The sequence below is a fragment of the Xenopus laevis genome, chromosome 3L (assembly GCF_017654675.1).
Source record: "Xenopus laevis strain J_2021 chromosome 3L, Xenopus_laevis_v10.1, whole genome shotgun sequence".
In the NCBI taxonomy this organism is placed as follows: Eukaryota; Metazoa; Chordata; class Amphibia; order Anura; family Pipidae; genus Xenopus; species Xenopus laevis.
The window spans coordinates 102,071,142-102,093,959 of NC_054375.1; the positions used below are offsets into that span (position 1 = coordinate 102,071,142).

Sequence of the window (22,818 nt, forward strand, 5' to 3'; positions counted from 1 at the left end):
GTGTAGCCATGGGGGCAGCCATTCAAGCTGGAAAAAAGAAGAAAAGGCACAGGATACACAGCACATAACAGAGAAGCCCTGTCCAATACAATGGTGTTCTATCTGTTATGTGCTATGTAACCTGTGCTTTTTCTCCGTTTTCCAGCTTGAATGGCTGCCCCCATGGCTACACAGCCACTTGTTTATATAAACTATAGTAGTCTTTCTCAAGCAAACACACAGCTTTTACCAGTGCATGCTAACAGTATATTATATTTAGATTACTTTAAAATGCTTTCATTTTTTGGGGACTCCACAGCTCTGATAGAAACTGTTCAAAGTTGCCTATATTGTGCATTGTATGTGTCCACAGATGGTAAAAAAAAAATTGTATGTTTCAGGGATGTTGAGAAGGAGGTCCCTCGTCAATTTTTTGCTTAAAAATTCACTTTTTATATTGAAGAATTCACCCCTCCCCCTTATTTAAAAAAGAAAATCCTATCCATTTTATGTAAGCATTTAGCACATACTTCTATATACTTCTACTATGTAAAGTTTGGCAGCTCAAATATACGGTGGGCCACAATTAAATGAAACGACAGAAGCACAGTCAAAAAAAAAAGGCATGTCCTATTTAAAATGGCCCACCCATTTTAAATACACCTTTTTAACATGGAAGCAGTAGTGAATATCGGGTGGGGGTTTAAACCACATCAGTGTTCACACTTCGGGGCCTATTTATTTAACCTCAATTTTTTTCTGGTCGATTTTTTAAAGGGAAAACTCAAATTTGTAGAGGAAGAAATGTTGTAGATTTTATCGAGACTTATGAAATCTGTGTTTCATTGACATTTTCAAGCTGATTATTTGATAAATAAGTTAAATTTGTGGATGGGAGTTAGGTCGACTCTGTTTTAAAGGAGAACTAAACCCTAAAAATGAATAGACCTAAAAATGCCATATTATATATACTGGACTTATTGCACCAGCCTAAAGTTCAGCTTCTCAATAATCCAGCAATGATCCAGGACTTTGATAAGTTTAGGGGTTGTTGCAAATTATCAAGCAGAAAATTAGGTTAGTCTGTAATGAAAGCTGATGCTATGGGGCGGTGTATTAAATGCTGATGCTAGTTGCACCGGTTTCTGTGCTGTCATGTACCAATTATCTCTATTAATTACTAATCAGCCTTAAACTTTGACATTTATATTCTATGTGTACTGTATATTGTGAGTGGGTCCCTAAACTCAGTAAGTGACAGCAGCACAGACCATGTGCAGTGAATCAGCAGAAAAGAAGATGGGGAGCTATTGGGGCATCTTTGGAGACACAGATATTCCCTGCTAAAGGGCCGTGGTTGACTTTGGCTGGTACATAAGCCCAAAACATAATCTACAACATTTCTAGCCTACTTCTTTAGTTTAACTTTCCTTGTCCTTAAAAAAAAAAAAAAAAAAGATAGAGATACATTTGAGTTTAAGTAAATACTCCCCTTACTGTGTGTTTGGCTGGGAGGGAAAGGAAAGTCCTATTATTCCAGATAGCATTAAGTCTTTGCTGTGTGATTCAAGTGAGGCTGGAGGACCGGAGGAAAGAAATTTAAGGACAGTGACATTTTAGAATTTAGATGATGAAGGGTGAACCATTAAATTAACTGCAGGTTTGGATAATGTGTTCAGGCATCCATGTTATAAAAGTCTGCACACAGTGGTTATGAGAGCTGGAATTGCTCAGTCTGGAAAGCAAGAAGACACTTTGTGCGTGTCACTGTCCTCGTTAAGATGAATGAGACAGAACCCAGATGGGATATGTGACAAACATTAAGAATCAAATTGTGTGTGGTACTGTGGGTGGGGAGGGTATGTACTAGTGCACTGTTGTGGCAGAAAATGTATGGAAAATGTGAATCTCTGGTGTGTTGTGGAAAACAGGAAGCCAGGAAACACTGTAGAGGCTGTAGAAGCACCTTGTAGAAAAGGAAACCTGAGGCTGAACAGAGAGAAGTAAGGCAAAAATTGGGATTAGACTAGGACAGTCTGCCACAATATATTGCTTTTTATTACTCACGCTCCTTTAGTAAGAAATATTTGGGCATATGGTTAATGATAGATTTGAATTTCTGTCCAACAATGAGCCAGGACTCAATTCAGTGAGAAAAAGGTTATCATGTGCAGGGGCGCTCGGCCAATGAGGCAGCGCCAGATACATTTCCAGGGGCGGCAAAAAGACGCTCCTGTACTTTTAAGAGCTTTACTAGTGCGGGAGAGAGCACAGTTGCGCTCTCCGCACTAGTGTTCCTGCCTCGGATGCCTCCCCTGCAGATGGGTGAGGGGGGCGGCATTTTGAGTAGCCGCCTCAGGCAGCTTCTTCACCGGAATCCATGCTGATCAGGCGAAAACTCATGGACAAGATTCAATTTAAGATGCAATTCAATTCGGAAAAAATCTTGCTGTTTATCACATGAAAACTCCATTGAAGTCTATGGGGAAAAAAAACTAGAAATGAATTAGGAGAAAAGTCTTTCTCCTCAAATGGAATCTCGTCCATGCGTTTCGGGTGATAAACCTATTGTTTGCAGGGACGTGGGTGGGTCAGAGTATCGCAACCCCAAATGACACCTCGTGTAGCTTCATCACATGTTTTAATAAAATACATTCAGAATTTTAAAAAGAACAGTAACATCTAAAAATGAAATTGTTTATAGTAATGAAAGTACAGGTATGGGATCCGTTATCCAGAAACCAGTTATCCAGAAAGCACCAAATTTCTGAATGGCTGTCTCCCATAGAGTCCATTTTATTCAAATAATCCAATTTTTTTTTAAATGATTTCCTTTTTCTCTGTTTTAATAATATAGTACATTGTTCTTGAGCCAAACTAAGCTATAATGAATCCTTAGTGGAAGCAAAACCAGCCTATTGGGTTTATTAAATGTTTTCATTATTTTCTAGTAGATTTATGGTATGAAGATCCAAATTACAGAAAGATCCATTATCCGGAAAACCCCAGGTCCCCAGGATGGTACTGCCCTGTACTGGTACAAGTGCTGTGTTTGCTTAATGGGGCATCCACAGCCACAGACTGTAATGTGTAGCTAAACCTTACGTGAATTTAAATAAAATTTATTAATCCTACACTGCAGGCAGACTGAAGATTACTCTGTTTACTGCTTCTTGAAGAGTTAGGTCTAAAATTTTATATAAACTAACATTTTAGAACAGAAAAAGAAAATTAGAAGGGAATGTTCCCTTACACTGCTTCTTTTCCATGGAATAAATATTTGTCATATGTACAAATTAGGCAAAAAAAGGCACACCACAAGTAATGAGTCTATAAAATGTATATATAAAATAAATGATATATATATATATATACACACAAAGGTATGGGATCTGTTATATAGTAAGGCCATCAACCAATTTTAATCAAATATTTCACATTTTTAAAAAGGATTTTCTTTTTCTCTGTAATAATAATACACTAACTTGTACTTGATCCCAACTAATATATAATTAATCCGTATTAGAAACAAAATCAGTCTGTTGGGTTTGTTCAATGTTTCCATGATTTTCTAGTAGACTTAAAGTATGACGATCCAAATTACGGAAAATCCAAAGTCCCGATCATTCTGGATAACAGGTCTTATATGACATACCGTACTTTTCACAAAAAGGTTGGGACTTTGTGTTTCTTCATATATCTCTGTTTGGGAGACAGGTGGTAGCTACATAGTTACATAGTTAAATTGGGTTGAAAAAAAGTCCATCAAGTTCAACCCCTCCAAATGAAAACCCAGCATCCATACACACACCCCTCCCTACTTTCACATAAATTCGATATACCCATATCTATACTAACTATAGAGTTTAGTATCACAATAGCCTTTGATATTATGTCTGTCCAAAAAATCATCCAAGCCATTCTTAAAGGCATTAACTGAATCAGCCATCACAACATCACCCGGCAGTGCATTCCACAACTTTACTGTCCTGACTGTGAAGAACCCCCTACGTTGCCTCAAATGTAAGTTCTTTTCTTCAAGTCTGAAGGGGTGGCCTCTGGTACGGTGATCCACCGTAAAAAGGTCCCCTGCTAATTATATATTGGGGCATGACGGTGACATCAGGGGGGCATGGTAAAGCCATGAATGAGCACTGTTCTGAGAACCAGACAAGCCAAGGAAAGTTAAGACTGTTCGGTTCAAAACTGAACAGGTGGCAACTAGCTTTTGTGAAGACTACAATACTGTGTTTGCTCCTGTGTTAGCAAGTCAACCAACATATTATTTTGATACCAACTGGGTTGCCAATTTAACAATAAAATTGTATTTTATTGTTTGTGTCATGGGCTGAAGACTGGCTGTTAAACTTAGTGAACTCTGCTTTTTCTCACACTCTGTATTGGACTATTCAAGATACGTGTGTACATTCTCTTTATTTATTATGTATAAGTGCACATTAATCTGCCAGACTCTAGTCTGTCAGATCCATCTCGGAGAAATGAAATATGTTAACTTGCTTTCTGGTAAATGTGGATCCTTTCTTGTTAACACTTTCGGCACTGGAATATGAACACAAGAGCAGCACACATGAAGCATTTATAAAAATGCATAGCCAGGCATTAAAAGGGAAACCGTTGTTAGGTTATTGCAAGCTTTTATTTTATTATAATACCATTTCATTCTTTCAGGAGCATTAACACTGTTCTGCTGTTATGGCTTCATGTGGCGAGAGTGCAGGCTACCTCCAGAACTATATATATATATATATATATATATATATATATATATATATATATATATATATATGTATATGTATATATATATATGTGTATATATATATAGCAGGTAAATGAGATCCGCACTCTCAGGTCTTAAATAAATTCATAAAATTTTTATTTAAAAGGAAGACTAACTTTTCGGCCTCCTTTGAGGCCTTTCTCTAAGTGACTATATATTTAAATTTTGATACTGCACCCAGGCAAACTTGAACCATGTTTCGAGAGTGCAGGCTACCCCCCAGAACTATATCTATCTCCTGGAAATAGCCTATAGCCTTTCTCAAAAGTAAATATATATATTTAATGTGTGTTTTTGTGTCTTAGCTTAGAGTTCTTATCTCCTCCACCAGGGGTGATTCTGGGCCCCAAGTCTTCCTTTGTGGTGCCAGCCCCCACACACTTCATGCTCAGAGGTTGAGGGGGGCAGCATCGTTAGTGCAGAGAGTGCATTGCGCTCTCTGCATTAGAAAAGCTGAATTTTCGATTTAGCAACCAGAATTTCAGCTTTTAAAGTTACCAGGAGTGACTTTTTGCTGCCCCTGTTACATACCTAAAACAGTGTTTCAAACAGTGTTTCAAAAGTGATGTGAGAACCTCCAATAATAAAGCAACAGTTAATTAAAAAAGAATTGAAAATTTTTATTAGGACATAGAAACCTAACGTGTTTCGTGCCTATTAGGGCACTTACTCATAGGCTTTTATACACCCTGTTAAATACCTCCCAACATTTTGGAAATAGAAAGAGGGACAAAAAAATTTGCTGCACAGTGCGTGGCAATTTTTGACCACGCCCATTTTGTGGCCACACCCCCTAATTACAATGTCCATTTTACATTGGCAGGATTTATGGGATAGGATTTTAGACTAGCTGCTACCCCTGGGTAAATGCCCCTAACTTTTTACTTACCCCTCGATGCAGATTCTATCCAGAGTTCACGGGCGTCATCTTGTAATCTTCGGGAAGTAAGTGCTGTATCGGCGCATGCGCACTTGGAGCAGTCTGCCTGACCCAAACAACTAAGCATGTGCCAAAAGTCACGTAAATTGCAGACTCGCCAGAAGAAGATCTGAAGATTACAGAGGAAGAATAAGATGGCGGCTGTGAACTCTGATGCCCTGAATCTGCACCGAAGGGTTAGTAAAAAGTTGGGGGCATTTACCCAGGGTAGCAGCTAGGATGAGGGAAGGAGGGAGGTCCATTTATGGTAGATGGGGGGGCGTTTAATAAGGGGTTGAATTCTCCTTTAATATGTGGGGATCTGCTGTCTGAGGCAAGATTCTCGCTTTGCCTCATAGTAGCAGCACCCCTGTCCTTCACTTTTATTGTTAAATCAGCAGTAAGAGTTTCAAGCAGCCGTGTAATAAATATTAATGTAACAAACAAGGAAAAGTGGTGCTCACCACTAATTTTTAAAACCATTAGGCGGGGGTGCAATGAGGCTGTGACCACAAAATACATATAGACAAATACAAGAGTCCTCTGCACTCAACCCATTAACAATATATTTAAGACAGAGACATTTTGTGCATACTGCTACTGAAAAATGCCTTACCCTTTAAACAAAACAGGGATTGTTTGTCCATATATTGCAATAGATTTAAGATGGCCAACTACGTCAAAGTCATCCCATATCTGGCCAGTCCTATGTTCAATTTTCATCTGATTCATTAAGAATTCTATTGCTTCATTATACATTTTACTTGCTGCTTTCAAAGTAAAACTCCCAAACGTGGCTGCCCTTTTATTAGACACCAGTGGGATCACCTGACTATAGCTGGGAAGGGTGGGAGCTACAACCTGGAGCTGGTCACTACTCCTGTATAACTATAACAAACAAGGGAAAGTTGTGCTCACCACTAATTTTTAAAACCATTAGGCGGGGGTGCAATGAGGCTGTGACCACAAAATACATATAGACAAATACAAGAGTCCTCAGCACTCAACCCAGTATCAATATATTTAAGACAGAGACATTTTGTGCATACTGCTACTAAAAAAGCAGTGACCAGCTCCATGTTGTAGCTCCCACCCTTCCCAACTATAGTCAGGTGATCCCACTGGTGTCTAATAAAAGGACGTCGGAGTCGGGAGCAATTTTGGATATCTGGAGTCGAAATTGCCAAAAATGTTCAGACACAATAACTTGAAATACAAACACTGAAAATAATCAATATTTAAGCGCTTTTGTGAAGGAGGATATGGCAGAATCGATTCTGTTTCTAAGAACAATACTTTCATTTTGGATTGTATTTAACAGCTATTCTAAAGTTATATACCAGGTTCAGTATTTCAATATATATATATATTGTTTTAGGTTTTGCAAGTGTTTTTGGTTTATGTATGGAAATTAGTATATAGTATATTAAAGAATCAGTAACACCAAAAAGTTTTTTAAAGTAATTCACTTATAATATACTGTTAGCATGCACTGGTAAAAGCCATGTGTTTGCTTCAGAAAGACTACTATAGTTTATATAAACAAGCTGCTGTGTAGCCATGGGGGCAGCCATTCAAGCTGGTAAAAAGAAAAAAAGCACAGGTTACATAGCACATAACAGATAAGCTCTGTCCAATACAATGGTGTTTTATCCATTATGTGCCTTTTCTCCTTTTTACCAGCTTGAATGGCTGGTCCCAAGGCTTCACAGCAGCTTGTTTATTTAAACTAAAGTAGTCTTTCTGAAGCAAATGCACAGCTTTTACCAGTGCAGAGCAACGGTACATTATTATTTATTTTAATTACATTGTTGCTTTCAGTTTTTGATGTTACTGTCCCTTTAAAAATGTCAGCGGTGCCATAAACTGAGGAGTCGGAGTCAAAGGGTTTATCTACCGACTCTGCACCCCTGTTTATTAGGCAAAAACTTATTTTTGGGGTTGACGTGCCTTTCCTGTCGGCTTTTAGATTTGACATAACTGTTTACGTCTTGGAAAGCTGTTGTTTTCGGCATTGCAATGTAAAGCTGCAATAGGGTTTGTTTACATCTGAGAATGTTATCAGTGATCAGTGTGCTGCATGTTTTAGTGATCAGTGTTTCTTTTTCATGTAAGGTGGAAGACTTGGTAAGCAGGTTGTGTATTGCAGACTGATGTCCATCTCTCCCTTTGTCTGTGACACGAGTACTAAGAAACTACTAAAAAACCTATCTCCGTAACATATGGTCCAGTGACAGTTTATTCTCAGATACAAAGCCCTGACATCTTTCCTTAATATCGACTGCGCTGTTTGGGTTTAGAGCTAAGCTCGCTTCTGAATCCATCACGACTCTCGGTGTACCTTCACACACTGCACTAAAGCATATGGTGAGCTGCCGGAGGGGCCACTTTGTACCTTTTTGTTCCTGTAATTGCTCTTAACAGCTAATTTACGGTAAGAGTCTTTCTCCATGGGTCATTACAATTGTTGTTGCTTCCATTTTTGCTTTGCCAACAAGCTGCCGTGTCTTCTTCAAGCAGCGGTGCCGTTCATTCAGATAGTGGTGCAGTGCTGCAGAAAGCATACAGACACAATGCGTGAGTGCACCATGTCTGCAAGCGAATTATCCTACAGTGTTACAGCAGCCTTGTGACTGATTTCTATAGCATTGCCAACAAACTCATTGGGGATGCACCGGGAATGGACGCTGTACCTCCACTCTGTGAATTGCAAAGCAATTTTGTCCCCACAAATTCTTGTCATCCTATTTCGTTTCTGCCAAGAAATGATAATTAGAAGCCAAATGAAATCATTAGCTAGATTCTGAATGAGGAATCATTTTAGTCTGCTAGAGGCTACTGAGGTTGATTGCTACGATTATGAGACTTTTCTAATACCATAATACACAGATGGCTTGTCTATTAAATTAATAGTGTACCTGCCGTTGCACTTCCCTAGGAATGAATGCATGATAAAATGTAAATAGGAGCATTTGGCTGCCACTGTTAAGATGTATTGCATAGTGTCGTGTGTATCCCTGTGCTTGTGTGTACACAAATTCACACCAAAACACAAATGCAGGAATAATGATTATGTAGTAAAAAAAAGCAACACAATGATTTTTAAAATGTATAACAATGTATGTCATGCGAAAGACGGAGACAGTACATTTAAATTCAAGCGAGATTTAAACCAAATTTTAAACCGAATTAAGGTGTAAAAGAAGTGTACAAGGTTGTAGTCTTAACTGTAACCAAGAGCAAAAACATTGGTAACCCTCAAGTCTGACCCTAATTTCCATAGAGGCTGTCCTCCAGCCCACTGAATTGTGGCTTTATATCTTTTTTTGGATCCAGGCTGATGTGTTAATAAATGAAATATTATTTTAAATACTTGTTAAAGAAACTCTGCTTTATTCCTGCAAACTATCCTCAGTGCTCAGTTGCCATTTCTATGCTGAATCATGTATATACTATACAGTATAGGTATATAGTCTCTATATTAGTTAAAATGCCACTACTTTGTTAATGAAATATGTCATTTTTGTGTTTCTTTTAATGTAAGTTTACTTCCTTTCCATGATGTATACATGTGCATTCTCTCTGACTTTCCCTTGTTTCGGTTCTGTTACCTTGTTTCCAGTTTTTCACATCTGGTTTCCCTGTTACTTTCACGTTTTTTTCTCTGTGCCCTCCTGCTTTATCTGTTTAGCAGTTTTTGCTTTCTCATTCTGCCAATTAGTCTTCTAACCCAATTTCCTGCTCTTATTGCCCTTATTTTAGAAGATGTTCTTCTCTTTTTTCCCTTTATTCCTCTCTTCTTTTCTCTCTTGTGTGCACCCTTTCTGTCTATCTTATGTGCTTCTTTTGACTTTTCTGTTTTCTTCCCCTCCCTTTTCTTTTAGTTATAATGTTGTGTATTTTCTTCCACTTCTGGTGTGTGTGTATGTGTTTTTAGAAGATTAGCATTCTAACTCATACTCTGGAACCAAAAGTGTCAATTTGCTTAGCTAATTAGATTATAGATGCTACAGTAAGCCTTGAACCTATCACTTTAAACTGATAACTGGGTCCAACTTAAGAAGATCTTAAAGTGATAGTAACACACTCTGGTCAAAGATAGAAATCATGCTACTATTGCTGAAAACAAGCTGACAAGTGAAACAACCACATGCATAGCAAAGAGCACTCTTATACCCTAAAAAACACTCCGGTGAGTGTTATTTATGGCCAAAAGTAATGACATAATTTTTAAATGTAGCTGAGCAAAGTAGCAGAATGAACATCATTTTCAACATTCAAGTATTTCAACTAAAGCAGGAGTGCCCATACTTTACTAATGCGAGGTCTACTTTTAATGATGTTGTCCCATCATGATTTACATCCATAATAGCATTGTTAGCATTCTGTTCCATGGAAAATATTACTTAAATATTATATTGATTTATGAGAGAATTTATATTGCTATATTTAATAAACAACTATTTCTTATGTAACCTTAACATAATAAATATCTGAAATAAAGCATGAAACAGGAGGGTGATATAGACAAGCTGTTTATTAACAGTGTCTTGAGATCTACTGATCACCAGCTAAAGGTCTACTGATCTACCTTTCGGGCACCCCTGAACTATAGCATTGCTGAAAAGGAGTTTTTGGAATAGCTCAATCTGTGCTTTAAATAATGCAGGATCAGAAGTCAGTTGTTTATTAAACAACACATTTAAAGGGATACTGTTTTCCAAAAGAGCAAACAGAATTTTTTATATTTAATTTTAAAATCATGGGGATAGACATATTGTCAGTTTCCCAGGTGCCTCCAGTCATGTGTGCTCTGATAAACTTCAGTCACTCTTTACTGCTGCACTGCAAGTTGGAGTGATACAGTCTCCCCCCTCCCTTCCCCCCCAGCAAGCAGCGTTTCAGGGGCTACTGCTGCCGCCCCCCCCCTCCGGCTCTGTGCTTTCTACTTTTAGAGTTGGAGTGGGTCCAGGATGGCCACATCGCTAGTGCAGTGAGGGCTATTGTGCTCGCTGCAGTAGCAGAGCCGAATTTCTGTGTTAAAAGATGGAAGTTCGGCTCTTAAAATTACCAGAGGCGGCTTTTTGCCACTCCTGGTAATTGGCCACTCCATTCTGCCTGAGCCAAGGTTCTCACATTGCCTCATGCCAGGAATGGTCCTGCCCCCAGCAGCCCATCAGCAGAACAATGGAAAGGTAACCATAAAACAGCTACCTGGTAGATATAAGAACAGCACTCAATAGTAAAAATCCAAGTCCCACTGCGACTCCTTCAGTTACATTGAACAGGAAGTACAATAGTCTGTCAGAAAGCAGTTCCATAGTGCAGAACTGGCTTTTTGTGAAAGCACATGACCAGGAAAAATGGTCAGTATTAAAACTAAAAAAAAAAACTTGTCTAGGAAGCCAGAGTTGATTGACAACCTTTTTTTCTCCTCCTTCTCTGCATTTGAGATTTTAGAAGCCCTAGAGGTATGCATTACCATATAGACTTGTTTGTAAATTAAGTTTTTGGAAAATGCCACCAAATATTTAAAGGACCAGTAACATAAAAATGTTTTTTTTTAAATGCAGAGTACCAGCCAGTGCCATCAGTCAGATATGTATTTCAACTGGATTTACTGATAATTTTTATATGCATTTAAGTTGGGACAAACCTAATTACAATTTTATGATATGTTTGATTAAGTCCCATGTAACAAAACACAGTTATTAAAACAATATGCACATCAGTGTTTATGTTGACTGTACACCTTAAAACCAGGATTGGCATTTACAGGGTATTTATTTTTCTGCCCCACAGATACATATAGAAGCTTTCTAACTCCTTGGGAATTGAAAAGAGAAATTCTACAAACCATGGGCCTCAGGATGCAATTACGCAGAATATTACCAAATTGGAACAGTTCTTAATGCAACCATAGTTCTAATAAAGGTAAGTGCAGACTATATCATAAGTATTGTTCTTCAGCTACAAAGTAAGTCATTGTTAGTGGGACTTCAAATATCGAGGGCCCTGTTATTCGATTATTCGATTGGTTGAAAGAGATCCGTTTCTATCAATGACTGTTACTTTGTTGAAGTACTGAGCTTGTACTGTTCCCTTTAGTTTTAATGTTTAGCCTTCCTTTCCCTTCATACTGCTCAAAGTGATGCAATAAGAGGAGCATTACATGCTTAAAGAGAAGGAAAGCTACTGAATCAGTTTATTGCCAATAGATTAGCCACATTAGTGCAAGCTATAACACTATATTTATTCTGCAGAATGCTTAACCATACCTGGGTAAACAGCTCTTGAAGTGTTCTCTGTTTGTTTAGGATAGCAACTGCCATATTGGCTTGGTGTGACATCACTTCCTGCCTGAGTCTCTCCCTGCTCGCTAATAGCTCTGGGCTCAGATTACATCAGGGGAGAAAGGAGCAAACTGAGCATGCTCAAGGCCGTGCCCTGGAACTTTAAGCTGAAAACGGGAAGTCTGATACAGAAGTCCATGTGTACACAATAGAAGGAAAGAAATGCGTTGATTCTTTTGACAGAGGACTTAGAGCAGCATTACTTTAAGGGTTTACTGGTGTATTTATATAGACCTTTTTAATAAAGCTTACTTAATTTTTGCCTTTCCTTCTCCTTTAAGTGCATTTATCAAACTCACTTTGCTGAAGTTGATGGCAGTTTGTAACAGCAGGAGCTGCAAATTAGCTATAGCAGCAGACAGTGGACATGTATTTTTCTATATATGCCCAAAATACAATTTCCAAAGCACAGTATGGCAACAATGCAATATAGGGGGATGCACATTAAAGAAGACCTATTATGTAAAAAAAACATGAATGTGCCAGTGCATTACACTCTTTTAGATATAGAAGGAATGTGCTTTAAAAAGTTTTTTGGAATTTTCTGCAAAAACCCTACTCGTCCCACCAATCTGTTCCACTTTCTGCTGCATTTTTTACCATGCTGCGCAGGGGATATGGTGGCACTCAGCACACTGCACTGTAGGATAGGAACCAATCAGCAGCTCGACTGACCTGAAAGGGAACTAAAGCCTGTCTTTGCTTGTCTGACTGCAAGGCTGTGATTGGCTGTCCCCCTTCCTACTGTGCTTCTGGCAGGGACCGTTAGGGCATACCAGACCCTCATTTGAAACTCCTACAGGGACCACTGCAGATCTATAGGGAGCTCCAATAAAGGGGACTCTTTTAAAGAAAATATAAATTTTTGGCCAAAAGTGAAACTAGCACCATATAGTAAACATTATTGACTACTAAATTAGGGGGGTGGTTCATTTATCCAATATATCTCCTTTAAAGCAAAAGAGGGTTGTCTGTCATAGGAAATAAAATGTTACATACAGTATAATCTTAAAATATTCTGCTTTCCAAAATCTAGGAACACACTAGTATCAGTATATGTGTCAATACCTAAAATATTTGTTAGGATAGATTTATGATGCATAGATTCTTAGAACCAAAATGAAACTGGCTGCAAAGAAAGATGTTTTACTAATGGACATAACAGTGCACATTCACAAATGGAGATTCCTGCAAAGGTCAATAATGAAAAAATAAATCAGATATGTCACGTCGTTGCGGCTGACCCTTCAGTGGCCATTCACCCATAAAGGACAATGTGCATCCGCCACTAAATGGAACAGCGCCTAATACGTCCCAGAGGAGCCATTTTAAACCTGTGAAAATGTTGAACTGGTTACAACCTTAGTCCTCAGAGACTTTGCTCCGAAACGTAACATTATACTTTCCAATCGGTTTATTGCTTAAAAAAGCCATAAGGAACATGGGATGGCCCATTTATTAAAGGTCCAATTTTAGTGGTATTAGAGCTTTCGAAAACAACGATTAAACTCTATTTTTTTAATATTAGTTCAAACAGAAAAAAGTGAAAAAAATACAATTATCTCTAAAACCTATAAAAATTTGAGTTTTTCAGATAATTACTAAAAAAAATTAAATATGAAAACCTCAAAGTCTGAATGGCTAAAAAAGTGTAATAGGATCAGTGCAGCTCCCATTGACGTCTATGAGACTTTGACTGCATTTACTTGGATTACTTGCACTTTACTTAGTTTTTCTTGGGTTTTACACTTTAAAAGTTGCAAGCGTTATTTAAAATGGTCTTTGCGAATGTTTAGCACTGCTCACAATGAAAAATCATTCGCTGGCCAACATAACACTGCACATTATCGCTAAGCAAAGGTTTAGCATTAAAACCTGCTCTAGAGTTTTGTTAAATACTTTGTCACAATAAAAACTTAGCAATTGTGAAAATATTATTACATACACAGCGAATGTTCACAAACTTTGCGATTAAGTCATTGAGGTCGGTAATCAGTCAAAAAGGAAGCAAACATGTCCGCTAAAATTCACCATGGGTTTTGCGCAGTTTTTTTTTTGCGCTAGTGAAACATATTATATTCCCCTTTAGGATTTTAGAGATAATTAAAAAAAGTTCAGAAAAAAATCCAAATGTTAGTAAACAGGACCCTTAGTATAAAAAAATAAGGCACCATTTACTTATTTTAAACGGGGTTAAAAAATAATGTTTTTAGTGCTTTTCTCCCATGATTATCAAAGCACTTAATACTTAAGTCTCATGGGCTTAATACATAGCACTTAAGACATGCTTCTGATCAAAAAATATATCTTGAGTCTGCTTTTAAAAACATCCGGTGAAGTTGCCTCTCGGACTGTATATACCAAATAGTTTTATACTATGGATGCTGCATGACAGAATGCACATGAGCCAAATGATTTTTGTGCTATCTGGGTACCTTGAGTTTTCCTGAGTCTGAGGGATGAAGGAAATGGAAAGGTATGTAAAGAACTAGAAGATCGTCCAGATAAATGGGGTCTTGATTATATGGACATTTATGACTGATTTTAAAGTAAATGCTTTATTTAATTGAAAGCCAGTATAGTGAGTGTAGAATTGGTGGCATTGGCAGTGTTGATGGGGGAGTACCCTTTCTGCTGCATTTGGTACTGACTGTAAACGGTGCAGTTCTTTTTCTGGGAGACCATAATAAAAGGCATTAATTCAGTTATCCAGTATTAAAGATACAAAAACGTCCTCCACTGGAATCAGATGTTTTATACTTGTAGAGTTCCTAAGATGAAAGTTTGCTGATCTGATTCTCTTTCTCAAACATTAAGTGTCAGTAACTATCTAGAATCACAACTTGTTTTACAAATCTAAATTGACACTCCTAAGTTTTAAATGCAATGTAATGTTGTTTATAGCATTGCCCCTCTAAATTCAGTTTTTCCAGTTAATCCTGCTTATGTATAGACAATAATTTATAAGAACTTTACTGATATAATAGAACCACAGTTTAATCCTTAGGAGTGGAGAGTGGAGGAGACAGTATACCCCTGTCTGTGTTCCTAACTACTCCCTTAAGGTGACCATAGACGCACCAATAATATTGTATGAAACTATTTTCGTATGATATTTGTTTTGTGTATGATGGGGGACAAGACCACAGATACCGGCAGAAGACTTGGATATCATTGGCTCGTCAATTGGGCTGGCCGGAAAATTTTGATCGGGCACCTTTGAAGGCACCTGAACGTTGGTCACTGTTAGTGCTGAAACGTCAGATAAAGGTAGAATTCTATTGTTTCTATATGTACAGTGGTGTGAAAAACTATTTGCCCCCTTCCTGATTTCTTATTCTTTTGCATGTTTGTCACACTTAAATGTTTCTGCTCATCAAAAACCGTTAAGTATTAGTCAAAGATAACATAATTGAACACAAAATGCATTTTTTAAATGAAGGTTTACGTTATTAAGGGAGAAAAAAACCTCCAAATCTACATGGGCCTGTGTGAAAAAGTGATTGCCCCCCTTGTTAAAAAATAACTTAACTGTGGTTTATCACACCTGAGTTCAATTTCAAAGGTTATAAAGCCATTTCTAAAGCTTTGGGACTCCAGCGAACCACAGTGAGAGCCATTATTCACAAATGGCAAAAACATGGAACAGTGGTGAACCTTCCCAGGAGTGGCCGGCCGACCAAAATTACCCCAAGAGCGCAGAGACAACTCATCCGAGAGGCCACAAAAGACCCCAGGACAACATCTAAAGAACTGCAGGCCTCACTTGCCTCAATTAAGGTCAGTGTTCACGACTCCACCATAAGAAAGAGACTGGGCAAAAACGGCCTGCATGGCAGATTTCCAAGGCGCAAACCACTTTTAAGCAAAAAGAACATTAAGGCTCGTCTCAATTTTGCTAAAAAACATCTCAATGATTGCCAAGACTTTTGGGAAAATACCTTGTGGACCGATGAGACAAAAGTTGAACTTTTTGGAAGGTGCGCGTCCCGTTACATCTGGCGTAAAAGTAACACAGCATTTCAGAAAAAAAAACATCATACCAACAGTAAAATATGGTGGTGGTAGTGTGATGGTCTGGGGTTGTTTTGCTGCTTCAGGACCTGGAAGACTTGCTGTGATAGATGGAACCATGAATTCTACTGTCTACCAAAAAATCCTGAAGGAGAATGTCCGGCCATCTGTTCGTCAACTCAAGCTGAAGCGATCTTGGGTGCTGCAGCAGGACAATGACCCAAAACACACCAGCAAATCCACCTCTGAATGGCTGAAGAAAAACAAAATGAAGACTTTGGAGTGGCCTAGTCAAAGTCCTGACCTGAATCCTATTGAGATGTTGTGGCATGACCTTAAAAAGGCGGTTCATGCTAGAAAACCCTCAAATAAAGCTGAATTACAACAATTCTGCAAAGATGAGTGGGCCAAAATTCCTCCAGAGCGCTGTAAAAGACTCGTTGCAAGTTATCGCAAACGCTTGATTGCAGTTATTGCTGCTAAGGGTGGCCCAACCAGTTATTAGGTTCAGGGGGCAATTACTTTTTCACACAGGTTTGGATTTCTTTTCTCCCTAAATAATAAAAACCCTCATTTAAAAACTGCATTTTGTGTTTACTTGTGTTATCTTTGACTAATAGTTAAATGTGTTTGATGATCATAAACATTTTGTGTGACAAACATGCAAAAGAATAAGAAATCAGGAAGGGGGCAAATAGTTTTTCACACCACTGTATCTCTGGCAAGGCAGCTATACATGTGTGTATTGAAACGAACGATCTTTCTTGGAAGGATCTTTTCCAGGAAAAATCTTAATTGTAACGTCTATGGCCACCTTAAGGCTCACAGTTTAATGCAACTCCTCTTGTTCCATTGTAAACTGATGGATTCTTCGATTTGGGACCCATCACCCAAAAAGATTATTCAAAATCCTATTTTATCACATAAGTCAAGCAAAATTAACTTTAATTACATTATATAAATTATTTGAATCTTGTTTCCTTCAGTCTGGGCAACAGGCAAGAGCCATTTTGTGGACACTGTTATTAAGGCAAGTCTTGCATTATCTCAGGATCTTGTTTGTGCACCAGAATGGGGGACCTGACGTCCATCCCCATGTACTGGCTACACAATTAAATGGTGAAGAGAAAAGGGGAATGTGTGGAGACCAGTGACATCTAGGAAGTGCTGAATGGAAAGTGAAAGTAATTGTCTGCCCCACCTCTATGCCTAAGGTATAGAAGAGGAGCAGACAATATTTGATTGACAGCTGATATTTTTAAATGAGCTTACAACAGCTATGAATGCTTTTAAAAAAAAAATGGAAATTGGATTTCATGTTTAATTTGAAAAGGACTTTTATTATACAGATTTTCGTGTCTGGATGACAGGTCCACTTTAAGTCCTTCTGATTTCCATGAGTGGTGGGTGCTGCACATATTCTCTGGAAAACAGAGGCACTTCAAGTTCCAGAATCCACTGCAAGAAGGTGAGGGTTACACTGTGAGCCTAAGGGGGGTTGATAACTGACAACTGTAATTCTAAGCAACTTTTAAATATTCATTAAACACGGTGACCATTTTCAATGGGTTTAAAGTGATTTCAAAGGTAAAAACTTTTGGATTTTTATATTCAGTACAGTCATGATTCTGATTCTTGAAACAGAAAGCCAAACCCTAGAAGGATATCCAAATTCTGGTGCATTGTTTCTAGTTCTAGTTATTTTCTAGTTAAATGTAATTGTTCTTCACTAAAACTGAGAAGTGTAAACCCATCTGTATCCAAAACTAAAGACCCACAGTACCCTTACTGATATGAACACTGTTAATTGTCTTGTCTAATACAGAATTTTCTGTAGCATTTCAACAGAGATGAAATGCAGCAAATAATAAATGGTTGCTTGCACAAGTGTGACTTGAGGCTGCTTTTTCTGCTTATCTGTATTTTGGTTTTCCCTACATGGCTTACATTAATCATGGAGTTTATAAGAAGGCTGCATTTGTTACTGTCAGCTATAGTGTGCTGCTGTGTAATGCTGAGTAGTCACTTTACTGTGCTTTATTTTGATTTGTGCCTTGTGTAAGCCACATGACCTCCCTTGGGGCTGACTGACGTGCGTGTGTATCTCATATAGTAGGAAGTCATTAATTTTCTTTAGCCTCCCATCAATTAATGGAACTGACGGTAGTCATTATCCTTTTTTAAAACTTATATTTCTAAAATGATTGATTTATGTTGTAAATTGAAGTGGGAAGTGCACAGTTTAATTTATAGTTAAGTATAGGAAACATAATACTGTACGGTGTGCATTTCACACCTCTGATCTAGATCTGGAAATAGAAAATAAAATACTGCAATATGCAATACTTTTTAAACATGAACACATGGCAGTAAAGATATTTTTTTGGGGGGTAAATCATTTTGTAAATGCATATTGTTATTGTTAGAAAAGTGGTACAAGGTAAGTTCACCTTTAAAGACACTTGTATTTAGCAAAGGACGGGCTTTTGTGGTTTTAGAGGTTTTTGAAACCACAATTAAACTCACAAACTCTAAAACTACGAATGTCATGATATTTAAATTTATTAAAGAATCTGAATTAAAAAAGAACAACATAAAGTAAAAATACAATACCGTGAAAATCTCAAAAAATTCAATTTTTTCTGACAAAAAAAGCGAAAAAAAATACAAAACCTCTGAATTGTCTGAATTGTAGTCTGAATTGATCTTAAAGAGATATTGACACCATAAATTAAACCTTTTTTTTACATTTATCATAATATTGGCATTGCATGCTACTTATAATTTTGCCATAAAGTATTGGCCCGATGCTTTTACATTACTTATCTGGCCCCCTGTGTTCATCTATGAGGAGGCTGCCATATTTGTGTAGCAGGAGTCCGTTAGCATTAGAGACTCCAACTGACAGGCTTAGGTGGGAGAGTCAGGTTCAGGAACTTTAACTAACAATTACTTACAAAAACAGACTAAGCAAAAAACATGACCTATAAAAAAAAAAATCAACATGACCTATATAAAAAAAAAAGTCGCTTTTTAGTGTCAGTATCACTTTAAGCAGACCAATAGGGTCAGCGCAGCTTCTGTTGACTACTATATGACCTTCACAACGTTTACCCCTTATTGACACCGGCAGGTCCTGGAGCTACTGCTACATTCAATGGTGGTGGTACCTTCAGGGTTTCAAAGGTACCTGTCATAAACAGACGCAACATACTTAGGCACAGGCATAATATTTCTGTTCATCAAGTGCTGGACGTGAAGCCAATCTGGACATAGAGAATATTTTAGTTGTATCATCCTCTGGTAACCAGATTATGCTGGAATTATGAGTAAAAATCAAACTGACTGCCCATGAAATTTGCACTTTGCACATTGTCAGTACTAGTAAATGAACCATAGTATTCCTCTTTTTTTAAATGTTTTTTTTTCCTGTACATCGTATTTTCAGTGTTATTGCAAGTACTTGTTACTGTATTATGTATGTTGATGTGTAATCATGTGTTTATTATCCAGAATTACAATATAAATCCTGTTTCATTTTAAGTGTACATGTGTACGCCCCCGAGCAGGTTGTTTAATTCAATGACATTGTGATCCAGAAGGCACATCTGCTACATTCCAGCAGACAGAGCTGTAACTTTATATTAAAAAAAGATGTGGTTGGAATGAAATACTAATGTTGTTTTTTCTAGATCCAGAAAACTCCTCTACGTGACTTATTTGGAAGGAAGCAGTAGACTAGAGGTCTCCAATTCATACCATAGCTCAGCATCATACCTGTTTCTTGTTATCAAGCACCATGTTTAATTAAGAACTTAGAAGCTAGGAATAAAGCATTTCAGCTTCATAATGATTCTTGTTTGAAGAGAAAAATCTTAACTCAACAAACCACCTAAAGAGAAATAATCCATAAATTATAAAGGGAGTTCTGCAGTCTGTTCAAAAAAACTATTGTTGTAGATTATGAGATTCTGGCATTGAATACTAGTGGTATTTATGCCTCTAAATCAACAGTTAAACATGGCATTTATAGAAATTCTATCTATTTATGGCTTTATATGTGATTATTATATATTCAGGTCCAATAAGACAACAAGAATTATTTTTAAAATGGCTGTGCCTGCGTTGCTTGGCAGTTTTCAAGAGCAATCTATCATGAAATCACCTTTATCCTTTGACCTTCGCATTGAATGAAGTTAATATGTAGTTTATCTAGAAGTAAAAAGGCAGAATTCATTGTGCTCTGGCAACACAATTACATTTGGTAAAGAAACAATCTATAAAAAGTAGTGCGCTGAACAACCATATCTATCCTAGACTCTTAATATACCGTACTGCTCAAACTTATCTTCCTTCCATCATTCCATCAGTTTTAAGAAGCAAGCATGTCTTACAGGCACATTCCCATTTATCCCATTAAGGATGCCCCTAGGGAACTTCACAGAGCATTGTGACCATGCAATATACTCACGAATTCTGACAAACTAACCTACAGCCAGATTACCCCAATTTAGCCCAATGTTAAAGGAAATTTGTAATCAGTAAAATGTGCTGATTTGCTCCTATGGAGACATAGGAGACACTTTTAATGCATATTCTTTATTTTTTCTGTACCATATACAGTGACCTCTTTCCCTCAACCACAGGTTAAACCAGAAGCTGATCTATTCCTCTTCCTAGGAGAGAAAGTAGCACCACTGAGCAGAGGTGGAGTCTGCAAGATCCTGCTTACTGCAATTACAGAAACACCCACTCGTGTCCCACTGGCAGCTGCCCTGCTCAATAGACAAGAGTGACCCTCCAAGTAGGAGTGTTGCTTGGAGAGCTACTTTGTTTATACTGTTAGCTGGACCACAGTCAGGAATTACAGGGCTCCACAATGCTAAGTTAGTAGGGACCACACCCAGGGGGCTCTAGTAATAAACTCATTGGTCACTTGGGCCCCTGGGAGGAGGGTCCTGCCAAGAAGTACAATGGGGCCCCAGAGGGGAAAAAAGATCCCTGACCCACCTAGCTACTCCCATTATTCTACCAACAGTTCACTAAAACGCTGTCCCTTTAAGACCCACAAATCACACTTTAAGGTGCCGTGGGGCCCTCTCTGACATGGAGCCCCTGACAGTGACCCTCTTGCAAATGAACCCTAAGGTCTGAGACGGTGAGCCATCTTGCATTGCTTGTTAGAGACTTCTTCCTTTAAAAACATCCGCTACCATTTGAGCATAAATCATATATTATACATCTGAGTGGAAAAATATGCACAATGCATTTGCTTTGCATATTTAAATTTTGCAAACTTAGCACCTCAGCCACCAGAAATAAAAAGTTGTGCATTTAAAAACGCCTTACAAAAATGTAGGCATGCTGTATTCTGCAAACCAGTCGTATTTTTCCTCATTCCTACATGCATTCAACAGTCCTGCAATCCCATACAACTCTTTACTACCTTTACTTCCCTACTGCAACCACTCAGACCACCTCCTGTATCACTTCAGTAGACTTTACAAGCTATTTTCAAAGTAACATGTACAAGTAATTTCCAGGAGCATTGACCAGGAAATTAAGCCTGACCCAGAGGCGAGTTACACAATTATATATTTGCCCTCATTTCTTCTTCACCTTATCTTATACATCTTTCTTCCCACTGATGGAGAAGGCTGTCTCTTTTCTCCTTTCTTACCTATTATCTCCAACACTAACTTCACTTTTTAATGTATCTTTGTCTACCAGCACATTTCCCTGAACACTCAACATGCTGTCATTAAAATTTAGAGGCCAACTATAGACCCTACATCCCTTTCCAGTTATCAACCAATCTCCCTTCTCATCTTCATTTTCATGCATATAGCTGAAACAACACATACATAGTAAATTGTATGCATGTCTTTCTTTTCACTAGACCCACTACACTCTGATTTCTGTCCCATCACTCCATATAAACAGTTCTCACAGAAGTAGACATTGATGTCCTTATATCAAAACCCAAAGGCCACTGCTCCATTTTGATTTGTCTCCATATTTTCTGTATTCTCCATATTCTCTTTTCATTTGAGATTCAGTAGTCTACACTATACTGAATTTCATTTAATTACTCTAATTGATCTCATGCTGCCTTCAACCTTTCACCCTATTCAGTCTCAAGTGGGGTACCACAAAACTCTACTAGTCTTGGGAAGCTGATCAGTTACTTTCAAATTTCTATATCATTTTTATGCTGATGAAACGGAAATCTACTTGCCCTCCTTTCTAACTGGTGTCACATACGATCTTAGAGCAGTCTCTTTGTTCACGTCTTCTTGTGTCTAAAACTGAACATGGACAAAACTGAACTGGCTATCTTTCCATCTTCTACATTTGTTTTTCTTCCCAAAATAACTAGTGTTGATAACTCTGATATCCCACATACAGATGCTCAAAAATGTTGCCACTTGCAACGTAGGAACATTTCCCATATTCAACCTATCCTAACACATGAGATGACCAAAATACTTCTATATATTCCCATCATATCCCATTCACGTTGTGCTACAACACACTGTTATATGGATTCCCCATTTCTAATCTGACCCTCCTTCAATACATCATGAACACTGTTGCCTGACTCATATACCTACCCTTAGGCTCTACAAGTGTTCTCCCTCCCTCCAAGTTCTTTCACCTGTCATACAACTAACTGACTTAAAAACTATTGTGCTCAAAACTATTGTGCTTACAAAACACTGAGCACTCTCACACCACCACACATAAACCTAGCA

General features: G+C 37.9%; 1 protein-coding gene across 4 annotated transcripts in view; it reads left to right on the forward strand.

Annotated features, from left to right (window-relative positions):
- Window positions 1-22,818, forward strand: part of otud7a.L (OTU deubiquitinase 7A L homeolog) — a 136,771-nt gene that overhangs the window by 41,254 nt on the left and 72,699 nt on the right. Inside the window, exons 1-3 of one of the 4 annotated variants that reach the window (XM_018252995.2) lie at window positions 5,717-5,893; window positions 7,812-8,130; window positions 11,499-11,630. The gene's annotated coding sequence lies outside the window, so the exon portion shown is untranslated. Of the gene's footprint in view, window positions 1-5,716; window positions 5,894-7,811; window positions 8,131-11,498; window positions 11,631-17,407; window positions 17,532-22,818 lie in introns of those variants that run through there. The other 3 variants (XM_018252994.2, XM_018252993.2, XM_041586735.1) reach the window with 3 other exon arrangements.